Raw genomic sequence first — 16,052 nt, 5'->3', positions numbered from 1 at the left:
ATTTGTACTTTTTTTTAACATTTTCATTTTTTTCCTATAATAAAAGACTTATTATAGGAAAAAGGCATTTTTTGTTTTTGTAACTTTTATAACTTGTTTTTACACTTTTATAAAACATTTTTATTACTTTATTTTTTACTTTTTACTTGTTTTACTTGAAGACTGGCAGCACTGATCGCTGCTATAATACATTACACTACCTAGGTAGTGTAACGTATTATAAACTGTCAGTGTGACGCTGAGAGTCACACTGACAGGAAGCTTGTGAGGACCGGCCTCCGGCTGGTTCTCATAGGCTGCTGTGCATGGCAGACCCGGGGGCTATTATATGGCCTCCGGTTCTGCCTTATACCCGACTGCAGCACCCGCAATCGGTCCCCGGTAAAGTTTGTTGTAGCAACAAACTTTCCAGTTTGTTGTAGTAACAAACTTTCCAGTTCGTTGCTACAACAAGCTTTCCCTGCGATCACATGACCGGGACCTCAACCAATTAGGTCCCGGTCATGTCTCCGGGAACAGAGGCAGGGGTTAACAGCGCGATCCGGGTGTCAGCGCTACTCTGAGACACCCGGATCGTGCTTTTAACACCCACAGTGAATTCACGTCGGCGCTGCACAGAGCCCAGCAAATGCCGACGTGGATATACAGTGGGCGGTCGGGAAGCGGTTAAACAAATATATAAAAAAAAATTAAAAATCGAGTTTCAAATCGAAAATCACCCCGTGTGTTGAAAAAAATCTAGATTTTATTTTTTTGCAAAAATCGGCCAGCCCTAATTGTACCAATAAAAACTGCAGCTCGCCCCGCAAAAAAATGAGCCATCACACCGCTAAATCAACAGAAAAATAAAACGCTATGGCCCTCAGAAAGTGGCCGCACAAAAAATTTTTTTATTTTAACAAATATTTTTTTCTTTATAGAAGTGGTATAACATAAAAAAAAACAACTAAATTTGGTATCGCTTTAATTGTATCAACCTGTAAAATGTGAACATGTCATTTTTAACACAGGATGAACGCTGTAAAAATGAAACCAAAAAACAATGGTGCAATCAGTTTTTTGCCCATTTCACCCAACAAATATTGTTTTTCCAGTTTCCCAGTAGATTATGCGGTACATTAAACGGTGGAATGAAAAACGACAACTTGTCCTGCAAAAAAAACCCGTCATACAGATATATCGACTAAAAAATGTAAGGGTATGTGCACACAATAACGACCATTACGTCTGAAATTACGGAGCTGTTTTCAGGAGAAAACAGCTCTGCAATTTCAGACGTAATTGCATGTACTCGCATTTTGCGAGGCGTCTTTGACGGCCGTAATTTGGAGCTGTTCTTCATTGGATTCAATGAAAAACGGCTCAAATTACGTCCAAAGAAGTATCCTGCACTTCTTTGACGAGGCAGTCATTTTACGCGCCGGCTTTTGACAGCGACGCGTAAAATGACAGGTCGTCGGCAGAGTACGTCGGCAAACCCATTCAAATGAATGGGCAGATGTTTGCCGACGTATTGGAGCCGTATTTTCAGGCGTAAATCGAGGCACAATACGCCTCGTTTACGCCTGAAAATAGGTCGTGTGAACCCAGCCTAAAAGTTATGGCTTTTGGAAGGCTTGGAGGAAAAAACGAAAATGAAAAAATGAAAATGGGCTGCGTCATTAAGAGCTATAAAATGCTATAAAAAAGGGCCATCTGAGGTTTTCCATAAGGCCCCATGCCCACTTCAGTTTTTTCCTTCAGGGTGCTAGCCGTTTTTCTGACGGCTAGCACACTGACCCATTCATTTCAATGGGGCCATGCACACTTCAGTTTTTTTGACGGTCCCGTTGCTCTGTTCCGATCCAAAGTAGAGCATGTCCTACTTTGGTCCGAGATTCTGTGACCGTGAGGCCCATGCAAGTCAGTGGGGCCGTCAAGAAAACTGGAGGCACACGGAAGGCATCCGTGTGCCGTCCGTGTGTGACAGAGCCGTTGCCTAGCAACGGGCGGGTGGGCAGAAAAACATAATAGAAATATTACACTAATCGCAGCCACTTGTCTCTATCAATCACTAATAGAGAAAAGAGGCTGTTGATTAAAAATAAAATAAAAATCAGTTCATACGTACCCGGTCGTTGTCTTGGTGACGAGTCCCTCTTCTTCCTCCAGTCCGACCTTCCTGTATGATGCGGCAGCCAGTGTTGGCTGCAGAGGCCGCTGCAGCCTGTGATTGGCTGCAGAGGCGGTCACGTGGGATGCAGCGTCATCCCTGGAGGCCGGCCTTCTGACGTCATCCTGACGTGCGTGACCGCCACTACAGCCTGTGGTTGGCTGCAGCGGCGACATGGATGAAACGTCATCGCTGGAGGCCGGGCAGGAGGAAAGTAAGTATGAAATGTATTTTTTATTACATTAAAATTTTATTTTCCCAGCGAAAGAGTTACTGCTGATCAGTGCAGCCCATTAACTCTTTGAGCACCCTGGATAGTATGATGCTCAACGCACGGAAACTGAAACACGGAGTGCATACGGGAGTGCAGACGGCCGCTAAAACGGGCACACGGATCCGTCAAAAACGGCTGTGAAAAATGTGTCGGAAGTGTGCACGAGGCCTTAGGGTATTGCTGGAATAGCGTTTAAAGAGAACCTTTCCTCTGCCCATATATGTGCAGTTGAGTGCAACATGTAATGGGCACGGCTTCACAAACACTGACACACTTGAAATTATTTTCCTGTCTTCCTCCGTTATTTACATAAGGGTGCCGTTATATATTTGGCGCCCGATATGTAAATAAACCCCTGTACTGTCAATGGGGCGTTTCTATCTAACTAAATGACAAGGGGGAGTGGTGTCTTCGCTCTGACACTGTCCAATCAGCTACGGACGGTGTCAGGGCGGCTTATGCTGTGTTCCCTCCCGCAAGAACACACACAGACTGAGAGAGCGCTCTCTGCAGAACCACCAGTCTGTGTGTGTTCTCGCGGGAGGGAACACAGCACATGCAGCGCTGACACTGTCCGTAGCTGATTGGTCAGTGCCAGAGCGAAGAGATCACGCCCCCATGCCATTTAGTTATATAGAAACGCCGCATTGACAGTTCAGCGGCTTATTTACATATGCCAAATATAACGGCACCGATATCTAAATAACGGAGGAAAATAATTTCAAGTGAGACAGTGTTTGTGACGCACTGCCTATTACATGCTGCACTCAGCTGCACATGTATGGGCAGGGGAAAGGTTCTCTTTAAAAGTCTTAAGGGCCTTTTACACCGGCCGATAAGCGTCCACATACGAGACATCGTTGATCAGCGCTCGTTTGCTCCTGTCACACGGAACTATGGATGGGGACGAGCGGTCGTTACTCCGATCGCTTGTCCCCATACATTATTATCTTGTGATCGTGTCGGCAGCACATCTCCCTGTTTACACAGGGAGATGTGCTGCCGACAACGAAAATATTAAACTTTTTTAAAACGATACGACCAGCTGACCAGCAGATGACTGAGCGTTTGCTCATTCATCTGCTGATCCTTTCCCTTGTTTACACACGGAAATTATCGGCAATGAGCGTTCTATGAACGCTCGTCTGCCTGATAATCTTCAAGTGTAAAACCCCCTTTACTGCGCCATGCCAACAGTTTGATGGGAAAAAAGCAAATGAGTGTGCAGTCACATGGGGCATATTATGTTGTATAAACTTTTGTGACCGAAAATCAGTTCCATTAACCCTTTCCCGTCGCTAATATGGCTATTTACTTTGAGAAAGGGTTTTTAAAAATGGTGCCCGCTCAGAAGCCGAGCAGGGACCCAGTGGCAATGCTTGCGATCAGAGACATCTCTGATCGCAAGCATTTAACCCCTCAGATGCCAGTGCCAGAGGTGACCACCGGCATCTGAGGGGTTTTCACTTTCACTGTCTGTTTGTAGCTGGTGTATTCCTATAGCAGCTGGGAGTCTTCTGAACGCTCCCAAGCCTGCTATAGGAAGATTGCTACAGGTAGGTCTCAATAGAAATACACTGATTTTACCATAGGCTGCAATACCATGATATTGCAGTCTATGGCATAAGCGAGCTAAAATATTTTACAAAATATAAAAATTCAAATCACACGCCTTTCCCTAGATCACATATAAAAATAAATAATTACAAATTATCAAACACATTAGACATCCCCCCGTCTGAAAATACCCAAACTACAAAAATATAAAATTATTTATCCAATACGGTGAACGCCGTACCGGTAAAGAACATCAAAATGGCCGAATCACCGTTTTTTGGTCACTTCAACCCCCCCCAAAATAATTGACAAAAAAGATCAAAATGCCAGACATTCCCTTAAATGGTTGTAATAAAAACTACATCTTTCCAAATACAAAAGGACGCCTAACACAGCTCTATACACAAAAATATAAAAAAGTTACAGGGGTCACAATACGGCAATGCCAAAAAACAAAACATAATTTCTTTCAAACGTTAACATTTTTTTAAAGGTAGTAAAACATATCAAAAACTACATAAATTTTCTATATCCGTGATCATACTGACACGCAGAATAAAGGTTTAATTTTCACCGTACAGTGAACATCGTAAAAACGAAACCCACAAGAAAATGGCAGAATTGCTGTTTTTTTCCAATTATGAATTTTTTTTCCAGCCTCCCAGTACATCACACATATTAAATAGTGCTAATAGAAAGTACAATTTGTCCTGTAAAAACAAAGCCCTCATATGACTGTGTCAACGAAAAAATAAAAACGTTATGACGTTTTGAAGGCGAAAAGGAAAAAACAAAAGCATAAAAACAAAAATGAGTCTGGTCCTGAAAGGGTTCATCTAAATAGGGTTGTTTCTGCAGCAGGCTGCAAATTCCATATAAATGAATGAAACCGATTGTCAATCGCAACAAAATCTGCGATGTGTAACTGCACCCACTTATTGATAAGAAAACGCTCCATCCTGCCTCACATCAGGCCTGTTCACATCAGCGTTGCCCTTCGGTTGAGGGGTTCCGTCTGAGATTTCCGTCGGGTTAACCCCTCAATGGAAAGTCAAACTGAGACCTAAGCTTTCGTTTGCATCACCATTGATCACAATGGTGACGGAAACTTTGCTAATGGTTTCCGTTTGTCACCGTTGTGAACAAGTTCCGTTGTTTTGACGGAATCAATAGCACAGTCAACTGCTATTGATTCCGTCAAAAGAAAGAAACCCTTACGGAACGGAAACAAACGGAAACCATTAGCAACGGTAGCATTACCGGTGAAATCAATGGTAATGCAAACGGAAGCTATGGTTTCCGTTTGCCTTTACGGTGATGGGTTCATTTGACGGAAAGCTCAGACGGTGCCCATCAACTGAAAGCGAACGCTGATGTGAACACACCCTAAGGGCTTATTCAAACGAACGTATAATAGGTCCGTGCAACGCGCGTGATTTTCACGCGCCTCGCACGGACCTAGGTTAGTCTATGGGGCCGTGCAGACTGTCCGTGATTTTCACGCAGCGTGTGTCCGCTACGTAAAACTCACGACATGTCCTATATTTGTGCGTTGTTGAAGTCAATGGGTGCGTGAAAATCATGCGCACCACACAGAAGCACTTCCGTGTGACGCGTGTGATTCGCGCAACAGCAGTAAAAAGTATGAATGAAAACAGAAAAGCACCACGTGCTTTTCTGTTTACAAACATACCAAGAGTGTCATAATGATGCCGGCTGCGCGAAAATCATGCAGCCACGCATCATACGCGGCTGACACATGGAGCTGTTAAGCACCTTTTGCGAGCGCAAAACGCACACGCTCGTGTGAATCCGGCCTAAAAGTGGTTTATACCATATTGTAAAGGATCTGCCAGGCACAGCTTCGGGGTTAACTCCCAGAACTAATCAGTCAGCACCTGAGAATACATCCCTGAGACTGACTCCTGCTTCCACCATTCAGGCAGGCAGGCTTAGGAGTGGGAGAACCTATCGTAACCTGGCCAGACTCAGCTAGCTCCCGCCCTCGGTCTATTTAAGCCTGCACTTCCTGTCCCTCGGTGCTTGTGATTCTTTCCTTGTGGTTTCCTGGCCCAGCTACAGCTCCTGCTATTTTTGATCCTGCTCCATACAGACCCTGGCTTACTGACTACTCTTCTGCTTTTCGTTTTGTACCTCGCACACTCCTGGCTTGACTCGGCTCGTTCACCACTCTGGTTGCTCACGGTGTTGCCGTGGGCAACGGCCCCTTTTTCTTGCTTGTGTTCCTTTGTATGTTTGTCGTGTTTGTCGTGCACTTACTGAGCGCAGGGACCGCTGCCCAGTTGTACCCCGTCGCCTAGGGCGGGTCGTTGCAAGTAGGCAGGGACAGAGTGGTGGGTAGATTAGGGCTCACTTGTCCGTCTCCCTACCCCCTGCCATTACACATATATTGAGTGCTTGGGCGTTATCTCAATAGGGGAAAATGTACAGGCACCTTGGAAAAGGAAAAAAAAAAAGGCTGTGGTGCCACTGGGCCTAGTGATACACTCCGGAATGAAGTCCAAGCCGATCGTCCAGAGCGCGCTCACTCACACGTGCTCTATAGAGTGGCTTTCGAAGTCAACTCATCGATGAGGAAACGCTCCATCCCGCATCCTGCAGTGCAAAAGAAATCCTGGGTGTGAATGTGGAGAGCATGGGATGTAGGATCGATTGACATTGTGTATGATGTGAAAGTAGCCGTACAGTGATTATGTACGTCCTGGTGGAGTATTGTAGGCGGAGGCAGGCAGGCAGGCAGGCAGGCAGGCAGGCAGGCAAGCAAGCAAGCAAGCCTTTTTGCATGCTCCAGCTTGCTGGGGTTTTCTTGTTCAGGTTGAAAAGCAGAAAGAGTGTATTTCTGGCTCCAGTTGGCTTGAAAGTGGCTGAATTTGCATATTGACAACATGGATGGCCTCCTTCCGTTGAGAAGCAAACTTGTTTATGGACTGTGTTGCCGGGGTGGATAACAAGTGAAAGCTGCCAAGTGGCAGCCAAAAGAAGAGAGGAGCCTGGGAAACATATGTATTGTTTCTTGTAAGAAGAGGCCGTACTGAAAGAAGAAAAAAGGAATAAGGGAAGGCCTCCATGACTAAAATAGATGGGAGGGACACAGAGTTGGCTGGCCTATGAGAGGAAAAGGGGGGGGACAGCAGGAGGGCTTGAGTGAGAAGGGGTGGGGATTGAAGGGGATGTACCTGTTTCCTGTTTGTGCTCTCCCTCTCTTCGCCAGGACACAGAAGCAGGAACATGTTTGTTACCCCTGCTGCGTCTGATGAGGAGGCTATGGAGCTGTTGCGGGCCGCGGCAGCCTCTCAGGGTCCTGGATGGCTCGGAGCACGAGTAGCGACGCTGCTGCAGGGACAATCGGGCGCTCCGGTCCAGGAGCGAGCAGAGTCGGCTGGAGCAAGCGGGGAGCGCTCTGTCATGCCGGTGGTCGCGGGGCTGCTGGAGCAGGCCGAGGTACAGGACCGGCGTACCAGGGGGTCGGGCAGGAGAAGAGGAGAGCCCGTTTCCCCCATGACTCAGGCCAGGGCTGGCACTCCCGGCGTGACGCGCAGCACGAGGCGCTCGCGCCCGCCCGCAAGGCTGAGTCCTGAAGACATCCCGCGGGCGCGGCGGCGCAAGAGGAGCCCATCAGTGGACCCTGCAGGCCAGACCCCAGGGCGGCCTGCCGCTGCTCTTTCGTCTGGTTCCGGGAGGAATCCCAAAACGCGTCAGCGCCCGGCGGCAGCGGCGAGGAGGACGCGGCCTTCACTTCCGGTCACATCCTCTCCTTCTTCAGCACGTGGCGGAAGGGCAACGGCGACCCTGCATGGTGATGTGCCAGCCAGAGGGTCGGCTCATGGTGTCGTCGAGGTGGAAACGACCAGAGGTCGCAGGATGAGGTCGGTGGTTGGAGTGCCAGGGACGGAACAGCTTGGAGCTGGTTCAGCGGGACGGATGAGGCATGAACTGGAGCTCGGCCAATTGGATGATGCGATGTCACCCCCCCTTTTCTCAGACGAAAATCGGAATTCCCCGTGCACACATTGCCAATGCGGACAGCGCCAGAGGGAGTCCGGAGCATTGGAGGACGGTGAGCGGCGGGCCTCTCCACGTGGACATGGGGGTCCGGCTGACGGGTTCACAGCCCCTGGGCAGCCTGGTGAGTTGACACCTACGTTACCATTTCCAGCTTTATTGATGTCGGGTATCGGTGTAGAGGGTGTCGCGGCGGTGGGCGTCGCGGCGGAGTCGGGGGTCTCGTCGCTACAGGCGGGTGCGGGGGATAGTTTGGCGGAGTTAGTGGGATGTTTAAAAGTGTTAGTGGGGCGGCTAGGTGGTTCCCCTTCCCAAGAACCGTCAGGTGTGGCGCCGGCCGCGGTGTGGGGGGGCAGTGTTGGAAGCGCTCCGGTTCGTCAAAACGGTGGGGGGTTGAATGCCGGGGCAGCGGTGGCAGTGGCGGCGGCGGTTCAAACAGACTCGCCAAAGGAGGTTGATAGGGTGCGTCTTGATGATCGTGCGCGCGGGGAGGTTTATGTTTGTTATGAGGGCCCGTTAGGGGCGCATTTAAAGCAGGAGGTAAAGGAAAGGATTTGGAAAGACGAGTATGTGGAGATTTTTTCCTTGCTTCCGCTGGAGAAGTTTAATTTAGATAAGGTGAAGCGGGATGAAACAAAAAAGGATGAGGAAGAAAAGAGACGGTACAGGTTGATTCCAAAAACGTTCGTCAATTGGATGCAGGCTTTTGCAATTTTGGCGAGTGTTATTGGGGAAAAGGCGCCAGATAATTGTTCCGGCTTGTTTTGTTATTTGGATGCGGTGGGGGAGGCGCATCGGGTTTATGGGGGCCAGGCCTGGCTTCGTTACGATGAGCAGTTTCGGCAGAGGAAAGCGGTGCGGCCGAATATACGGTGGGACCATAAGGACATAGCCTTATGGTTGAAAGTGACGGCACTTTATAAGCAGGGGCAGTCCTTTCCCGGGAGCGGGAATGCAGCAGGAACTTCCGGCGGGGGTAGTCAGGCCTCAGGTTCAAAATTTGGGACGTGTTGGCAGTTCAATGAGGGGCAGTGCAAATTTGGAGCGACGTGTAAATTCAAGCATGCGTGTTCACATTGCAGCGGGCAGTCACATGGAGCGTCTAAATGTTTTAAGAAGGGTAAACGACAAGGGGGAGCCAGCGGTGCGTCTGGTTATGGGGGAGACTCCGGTGAAACTCATAAAGATGGCCCCCTTTCTAAGTAGGTACCCCAATAAGGAGGGGGCGCGGTTGATTAGTTTAGGTTTTGGTTACGGTTTCGTTATTCCGCCCCCTTTGCATGAGGTCCCTTTCACGCAGCGCAACCTTAAGTCGGCATATCAGCATGCGGGGGTAGTCTCGGAAAAAAATCCGGAAGGAGATTGATCTGGGCAGAATGGCGGGCCCTTTTAGCACGATCCCAGTTCCAGGTTTGGTGGTGTCACCGTTAGGGGTGGTTCCAAAACGAGAAGGTAACAAATTCCGGCTTATTCAGCATTTGTCCTTCCCGAAGGGGGCGTCGGTTAACGATGGCATTGACCAGGATCTCTGTTCTGTGGTCTACACGTCGTTTGATGCGGCGGTAGCATTGGTACGTGGTTACGGAAGAGGGGCTCTGATGGCTAAAACTGATATTCAAGCGGCGTTTCGTTTGTTGCCGGTTCATCCGGACAGCCAGAGGTTGTTGGGATGTTATTGGGAAGGGGATTATTACATTGATCGATGCCTTCCCATGGGTTGTTCGTTGTCGTGCGCGTACTTTGAGGTGTTTAGTTCTTTTTTGGAATGGGTAGTCAGGGAGGTCGCGGGGGTGGAATCAGTTATTCACTATCTCGACGATTTCTTGTGCGTTGGCCCGTCGTGTTCGGGGCTTTGCGCAAATTTGTTGGAGACGGTCAATTGGGTGTCAAGGGAGTTCGGTGTACCCTTGGCTGTGGAAAAAACTGAGGGTCCGGTGACGACCATTTGTTTTTTGGGAATTACTATCGACTCCGTAGCAATGGAGTGCAGATTGCCGGAGGATAAGTTGGGGGATTTGCGGTTGGTAGTGGAGCGAGCGTGTCGGATTAGGAAAATTACGCTACGTGAAGTGCAGTCCTTATTGGGGAAGTTGAATTTTGCTTGCCGCATCATGCCGATGGGCAGGGTTTTTTGTCGGCGGTTGGCAGCGGCGACGGCGGGGGTTCGGGAACCCCATCATTTCATTCGTCTGGCTGCAGAGCACAGGGAAGATTTACAGGTCTGGCTCCATTTTCTGGCACAGTATAATGGGCGCTCTCTTTGGATGTCCCGGGCGTTAGATAGCTTCGATTTGGAATTGTTCACTGACGCGTCTGGGGCGGTGGGGTTCGGGGCGTTCTTTAAAGGTCAATGGTGCGCGGGAAAATGGCCGGTTGCATGGGTGGAGGCGGGACTGACGCGTAACTTGGCCCTACTCGAACTGTTTCCCATCGTGGTGGCGGTCACCATTTGGGGAGACAGGTTCCGGGACAAAAAAGTGCGTTTTCATTGCGACAATTTGGGGGTGGTGATGGCTATAAATAATACTTCGGCGTCGTCCCCTCCAGTGGTTCGCTTGTTGCGTCAGTTGGTGCTTTCCTGTTTGAGTTTAAATGCATGGGTGGTGGCGGTGCATGTTCCCGGGGTAGAGAATTGTATTGCTGACGCGCTTTCTCGCTCGCAGTGGGATCGTTTCCGGCAGCTGGTCCCGGACGCGGAGTTAACAGGGGTGGACTGTCCCAGTCATCTGTGGGAGCTGGTATCCAGGCGGCAGGTGCATTGATTAAACGTTCATTGGCCAGTGCGACGTGGTCGTCGTATGCGGCTGGATGGAGGCAATGGGAGGAGTGGGTGAGATCTTTGGGTGATGTGTGCTCGGATGATGATAGGATGGTGGCCTTGCTGTTTTGGTTGGGGGATGCGTTCGCCCGGGGTTGCACGGTCGCTAAGGTTAATCGCTTTGTGGCGGCCATTGCTTTCGGTTGTAAGTTACGGGGGTTGGCAGATATCACGAAGCGGTTCTTGGTGGGCCAGGCATTGAAGGGGCTGAGACGGGGTGTAGTGGTGAGGGATAAGAGGCGTCCCGTGTCATTTCAATTGTTGTGTTCCCTGGAGGTGGTGGTGCGGCAGGTGTGTCGTTCAGAGTATGAGAGCAAGCTTTTCCGGTTGGCTTTTGCGTTAGCCTTTTTTGGAGCTTTTCGGGTAGGGGAATTGGTTTCCCCCAGTTCGGTAAAAGCGGGGGGCTTGTTGCAGGATAATGTCGATTTGTATGAAGACAGGGTGGAGATAGTGTTGCGAAGGTCCAAAACGGACCAAGGAGGGGCAGGACGTCGAGTGGTTTTGCTGGCGGTCCCAAAGAATCCGGTTTGTCCAGTGTTGTGTGTCAAGGAGTACTTGGCGGGTTTAGATCTCTCAGACGGGCCGTTGCTGCGGCACGAGGATGGCTCGTTTCTGTCGCGGTATCAGTTTATTTCGGTTTTCAGAAAGTGTCTGGTGGCTAGCGGGGTGCAGGCAGAGCAATACTCGTCTCATTCTTTCCGTATAGGGGCAGCGACGGAGGCGGTGAGATGGGGTTTAGATGATGCAGGCGTGCAGCGGATAGGGCGTTGGGAGTCGGCGCGTTTCCGTTCTTATGTGCGCTTGAACATGTTGTGATATATTGATGTATAGCATGTTCCGGGTGCGTGCGTTTCCGCCTGAGTATTGATGGTACGCGGCAGCAAGAGGCGGTGCGTGTATGTTCTTCATTTGTTTTGCAGGCCGTGACTCATGCATGGTGTGGATTATGGGACATTCTTTTGTGTACTGGGGTGCCCTTCGCGCGGATGTACGGCCGGACGGTCGACAGCTCAGGATTCCGCGGGATGCGGCGGTTGTGAGGTGGATGGGTATACGGGGAATGACATGGAACAGGGTATTGCCCGAGTTTCACAATTTTGTACTGCTTGACAGGGCGCCGGAGGTACTGGTGTTGCATGTGGGAGGCAACGATTTGGGTATACGCCCTTTCCGGGAGTTGGTACGGGACGTCAAGCATGATTTGCTCTGCTTATGGGCAACTTATCCTAAATTGGTGACGGTGTGGTCTGAGATGGTCCCTAGGAAGAACTGGCGGATGGCCCGTTCTGTGGGAAAAATTAACAAGGCTCGCATTAAGGCTAATAGGGCCATATCGAGCTTCGTGACGCGTAATGGTGGGGTTGCGGTGCGCCACTGGGATCTGGAGGCTGGGACAGGCAGGTACTGGAGAGAGGACGGTGTGCACCTCAATGAGGTGGGGATGGATATGTGGAGTCTGGCTTTGACCGATGGAATTGAGCGAGCGGTGGGAGTGTGGAGGAGCTCGCAGGCGTGAGGTGGTCAAGGCCTGTTTCGCTTTGGCGGGGGGAGTCCTTGAAGTAGGTCGTAAAAAGTGGTGGGGGGGAATGCATCACGGGATGCACCCCCAATTTGTCGGCTTCTTAGGGTGTTACCCCTTTTGAAAGCAGGGTTATATATATTTATATATATATGGTGGTCATCTGCAAAAAGGTAATTTGGTGCTCCTGGGCCGGGTTACGGCTGGGGGTAAGGTATTTGTGGGCAGATGGCCAAAATTAAGTATCGGTGGCTTCAAGGACTTGCCCCTGTCATTCTGGTTGGTTTATAATGTTATGACCCTGATAGGGTCGCAGTGGGTTATTTGTTGTTATGATGTATCCCCTTTTTTGGGGATTCAAAAAATTATGGTATTTAAAGTTATTGTTATTTAAATAATAAACGGCTGCTGTGGCCATTAAAATCCAACTCTGTTTCAGTGTCTGCTTTGAGAGGGTAGATTTACATAAGGGGAGAAGCGACTCGACTTATTTGAGTCAAGAAGAGGCCGTACTGAAAGAAGAAAAAAGGAATAAGGGAAGGCCTCCATGACTAAAATAGATGGGAGGGACACAGAGTTGGCTGGCCTATGAGAGGAAAAGGGGGGGGACAGCAGGAGGGCTTGAGTGAGAAGGGGTGGGGATTGAAGGGGATGTACCTGTTTCCTGTTTGTGCTCTCCCTCTCTTCGCCAGGACACAGAAGCAGGAACATGTTCCCGCCCGCCCGCCCTGATGTGGATCGGTTGAACGCGGCAAAAGGTTGCTGCGGATGGTGGTTCTTCTCGTCAAAGTTTAATTGCTTATTGACATTTGTCTTTGGGGGAGGTTAAATTTTGTCATTGCAGCTGCGGGGGGGAGTCCTTGAAGTAGGTCGTAAAAAGTGGTGGGGGGGAATGCATCACGGGATGCACCCCCAATTTGTCGGCTTCTTAGGGTGTTACCCCTTTTGAAAGCTGGGTTATATATATTTATATATATATGGTGGTCATCTGCAAAAAGGTAATTTGGTGCTCCTGGGCCGGGTTACGGCTGGGGGTAAGGTATTTGTGGGCAGATGGCCAAAATTAAGTATCGGTGGCTTCAAGGACTTGCCCCTGTCATTCTGGTTGGTTTATAATGTTATGACCCTGATAGGGTCGCAGTGGGTTATTTGTTGTTATGATGTATCCCCTTTTTTGGGGATTCAAAAAATTATGGTATTTAAAGTTATTGTTATTTAAATAATAAACGGCTGCTGTGGCCATTAAAATCCAACTCTGTTTCAGTGTCTGCTTTGAGAGGGTAGATTTACATAAGGGGAGAAGCGACTCGACTTATTTGAGTCATGTGCTGTCTGTGTTTTTATCCCCCTTACGGGTGGTCTCCCTGGGCTAACACAGGACTGCGGCCATGGCGTGAGGAAAGGAGGAAGAGTTTGTCCCTTAGTATTCTGGTTTCTCTTCAGAATGCATAAATCTTTCGCCTTTTACTAAAGATTTCCGTGGAGAGGAGCAAAACTGAGTTTTGTAGCAATTTTTGCATTCTCCAGCTTGCTGGGGTTTTCTTGTTCAGGTTGAAAAGCAGAAAGAGTGTATTTCTGGCTCCAGTTGGCTTGAAAGTGGCTGAATTTGCATATTGACAACATGGATGGCCTCCTTCCGTTGAGAAGCAAACTTGTTTATGCACTGTGTTGCCGGGGTGGATAACAAGTGAAAGCTGCCAAGTGGCAGCCAAAAGAAGAGAGGAGCCTGGGAAACATATGTATTGTTTCTTGTATGTGCTGTCTGTGTTTTTATCCCCCTTACGGGTGGTCTCCCTGGGCTAACACAGGACTGCGGCCATGGCGTGAGGAAAGGAGGAAGAGTTTGTCCCTTAGTACTCTGGTTTCTCTTCAGAACGCATAAATCTTTCGCCTTTTACTAAAGATTTCCGTGGAGAGGAGCAAAACTGAGTTTTGTAGCAATTTTTGCATGCTCCAGCTTGCTGGGGTTTTCTTGTTCAGGTTGAAAAGCAGAAAGAGTGTATTTCTGGCTCCAGTTGGCTTGAAAGTGGCTGAATTTGCATATTGACAACATGGATGGCCTCCTTCCGTTGAGAAGCAAACTTGTTTATGCACTGTGTTGCCGGGGTGGATAACAAGTGAAAGCTGCCAAGTGGCAGCCAAAAGAAGAGAGGAGCCTGGGAAACATATGTATTGTTTCTTGTATGTGCTGTCTGTGTTTTTATCCCCCTTACGGGTGGTCTCCCTGGGCTAACACAGGACTGCGGCCATGGCGTGAGGAAAGGAGGAAGAGTTTGTCCCTTAGTACACTGGTTTCTCTTCAGAACGCATAAATCTTTCGCCTTTTACTAAAGATTTCCGTGGAGAGGAGCAAAACTGAGTTTTGTAGCAATTTTTGCATGCTCCAGCTTGCTGGGGTTTTCTTGTTCAGGTTGAAAAGCAGAAAGAGTGTATTTCTGGCTCCAGTTGGCTTGAAAGTGGCTGAATTTGCATATTGACAACATGGATGGCCTCCTTCCGTTGAGAAGCAAACTTGTTTATGCACTGTGTTGCCGGGGTGGATAACAAGTGAAAGCTGCCAAGTGGCAGCCAAAAGAAGAGAGGAGCCTGGGAAACATGTATTGTTTCTTGTATGTGTTGTCTGTGTTTTTATCCCCCTTACGGGTGGTCTCCCTGGGCTAACACAGGACTGCGGCCATGGCGTGAGGAAAGGAGGAAGAGTTTGTCCCTTAGTACTCTGGTTTCTCTTCAGAACGCATAAATCTTTCGCCTTTTACTAAAGATTTCCGTGGAGAGGAGCAAAACTGAGTTTTGTAGCAATTTTTGCATGCTCCAGCTTGCTGGGGTTTTCTTGTTCAGGTTGAAAAGCAGAAAGAGTGTATTTCTGGCTCCAGTTGGCTTGAAAGTGGCTGAATTTGCATATTGACAACATGGATGGCCTCCTTCCGTTGAGAAGCAAACTTGTTTATGCACTGTGTTGCCGGGGTGGATAACAAGTGAAAGCTGCCAAGTGGCAGCCAAAAGAAGAGAGGAGCCTGGGAAACATATGTATTGTTTCTTGTATGTGCTGTCTGTGTTTTTATCCCCCTTACGGGTGGTCTCCCTGGGCTAACACAGGACTGCGGCCATGGCGTGAGGAAAGGAGGAAGAGTTTGTCCCTTAGTACTCTGGTTTCTCTTCAGAATGCATAAATCTTTCGCCTTTTACTAAAGATTTCCGTGGAGAGGAGCAAAACTGAGTTTTGTAGCAATTTTTGCATGCTCCAGCTTGCTGGGGTTTTCTTGTTCAGGTTGAAAAGCAGAAAGAGTGTATTTCTGGCTCCAGTTGGCTTGAAAGTGGCTGAATTTGCATATTGACAACATGGATGGCCTCCTTCCGTTGAGAAGCAAACTTGTTTATGCACTGTGTTGCCGGGGTGGATAACAAGTGAAAGCTGCCAAGTGGCAGCCAAAAGAAGAGAGGAGCCTGGGAAACATGTATTGTTTCTTGTATGTGCTGTCTGTGTTTTTATCCCCCTTACGGGTGGTCTCCCTGGGCTAACACAGGACTGCGGCCATGGCGTGAGGAAAGGAGGAAGAGTTTGTCCCTTAGTACTCTGGTTTCTCTTCAGAACGCATAAATCTTTCGCCTTTTACTAAAGATTTCCGTGGAGAGGAGCAAAACTGAGTTTTGTAGCAATTTTTGCATGCTCCAGCTTGCTGGGGTTTTCTTGTTCAGGTTGAAAAGAAGA

General features: G+C 48.9%; 6 non-coding genes across 6 annotated transcripts; all 6 read left to right on the top strand.

Moving 5' to 3' along the window:
- Window positions 1-13,766: 13,766 nt before the first annotated feature.
- LOC142646527 (U5 spliceosomal RNA) lies at window positions 13,767-13,882 on the top strand. Its single transcript, XR_012847460.1, has one exon. It is a non-coding gene; the product is annotated as a U5 spliceosomal RNA (small nuclear RNA).
- A 314-nt stretch (window positions 13,883-14,196) lies between these two features.
- LOC142646482 (U5 spliceosomal RNA) lies at window positions 14,197-14,312 on the top strand. The gene has a single exon (XR_012847417.1). It is a non-coding gene; the product is annotated as a U5 spliceosomal RNA (small nuclear RNA).
- Window positions 14,313-14,626: 314 nt separating this feature from the next.
- Window positions 14,627-14,742, top strand: LOC142646519 (U5 spliceosomal RNA). Its single transcript, XR_012847452.1, has one exon. It is a non-coding gene; the product is annotated as a U5 spliceosomal RNA (small nuclear RNA).
- Window positions 14,743-15,054: 312 nt separating this feature from the next.
- On the top strand, window positions 15,055-15,170 carry LOC142646481 (U5 spliceosomal RNA). Its single transcript, XR_012847416.1, has one exon. It is a non-coding gene; the product is annotated as a U5 spliceosomal RNA (small nuclear RNA).
- A 314-nt stretch (window positions 15,171-15,484) lies between these two features.
- On the top strand, window positions 15,485-15,600 carry LOC142646499 (U5 spliceosomal RNA). Its single transcript, XR_012847433.1, has one exon. It is a non-coding gene; the product is annotated as a U5 spliceosomal RNA (small nuclear RNA).
- Window positions 15,601-15,912: 312 nt separating this feature from the next.
- LOC142646480 (U5 spliceosomal RNA) lies at window positions 15,913-16,028 on the top strand. The gene has a single exon (XR_012847415.1). It is a non-coding gene; the product is annotated as a U5 spliceosomal RNA (small nuclear RNA).
- Window positions 16,029-16,052: the final 24 nt, after the last annotated feature.

This window comes from Rhinoderma darwinii, chromosome 4 (assembly GCF_050947455.1).
Source record: "Rhinoderma darwinii isolate aRhiDar2 chromosome 4, aRhiDar2.hap1, whole genome shotgun sequence".
Taxonomy (NCBI): domain Eukaryota; kingdom Metazoa; phylum Chordata; class Amphibia; order Anura; family Rhinodermatidae; genus Rhinoderma; species Rhinoderma darwinii.
The sequence above is the reverse complement of the archived record's forward strand: the minus strand, read 5'-3'. Positions and strand labels throughout refer to the sequence as shown.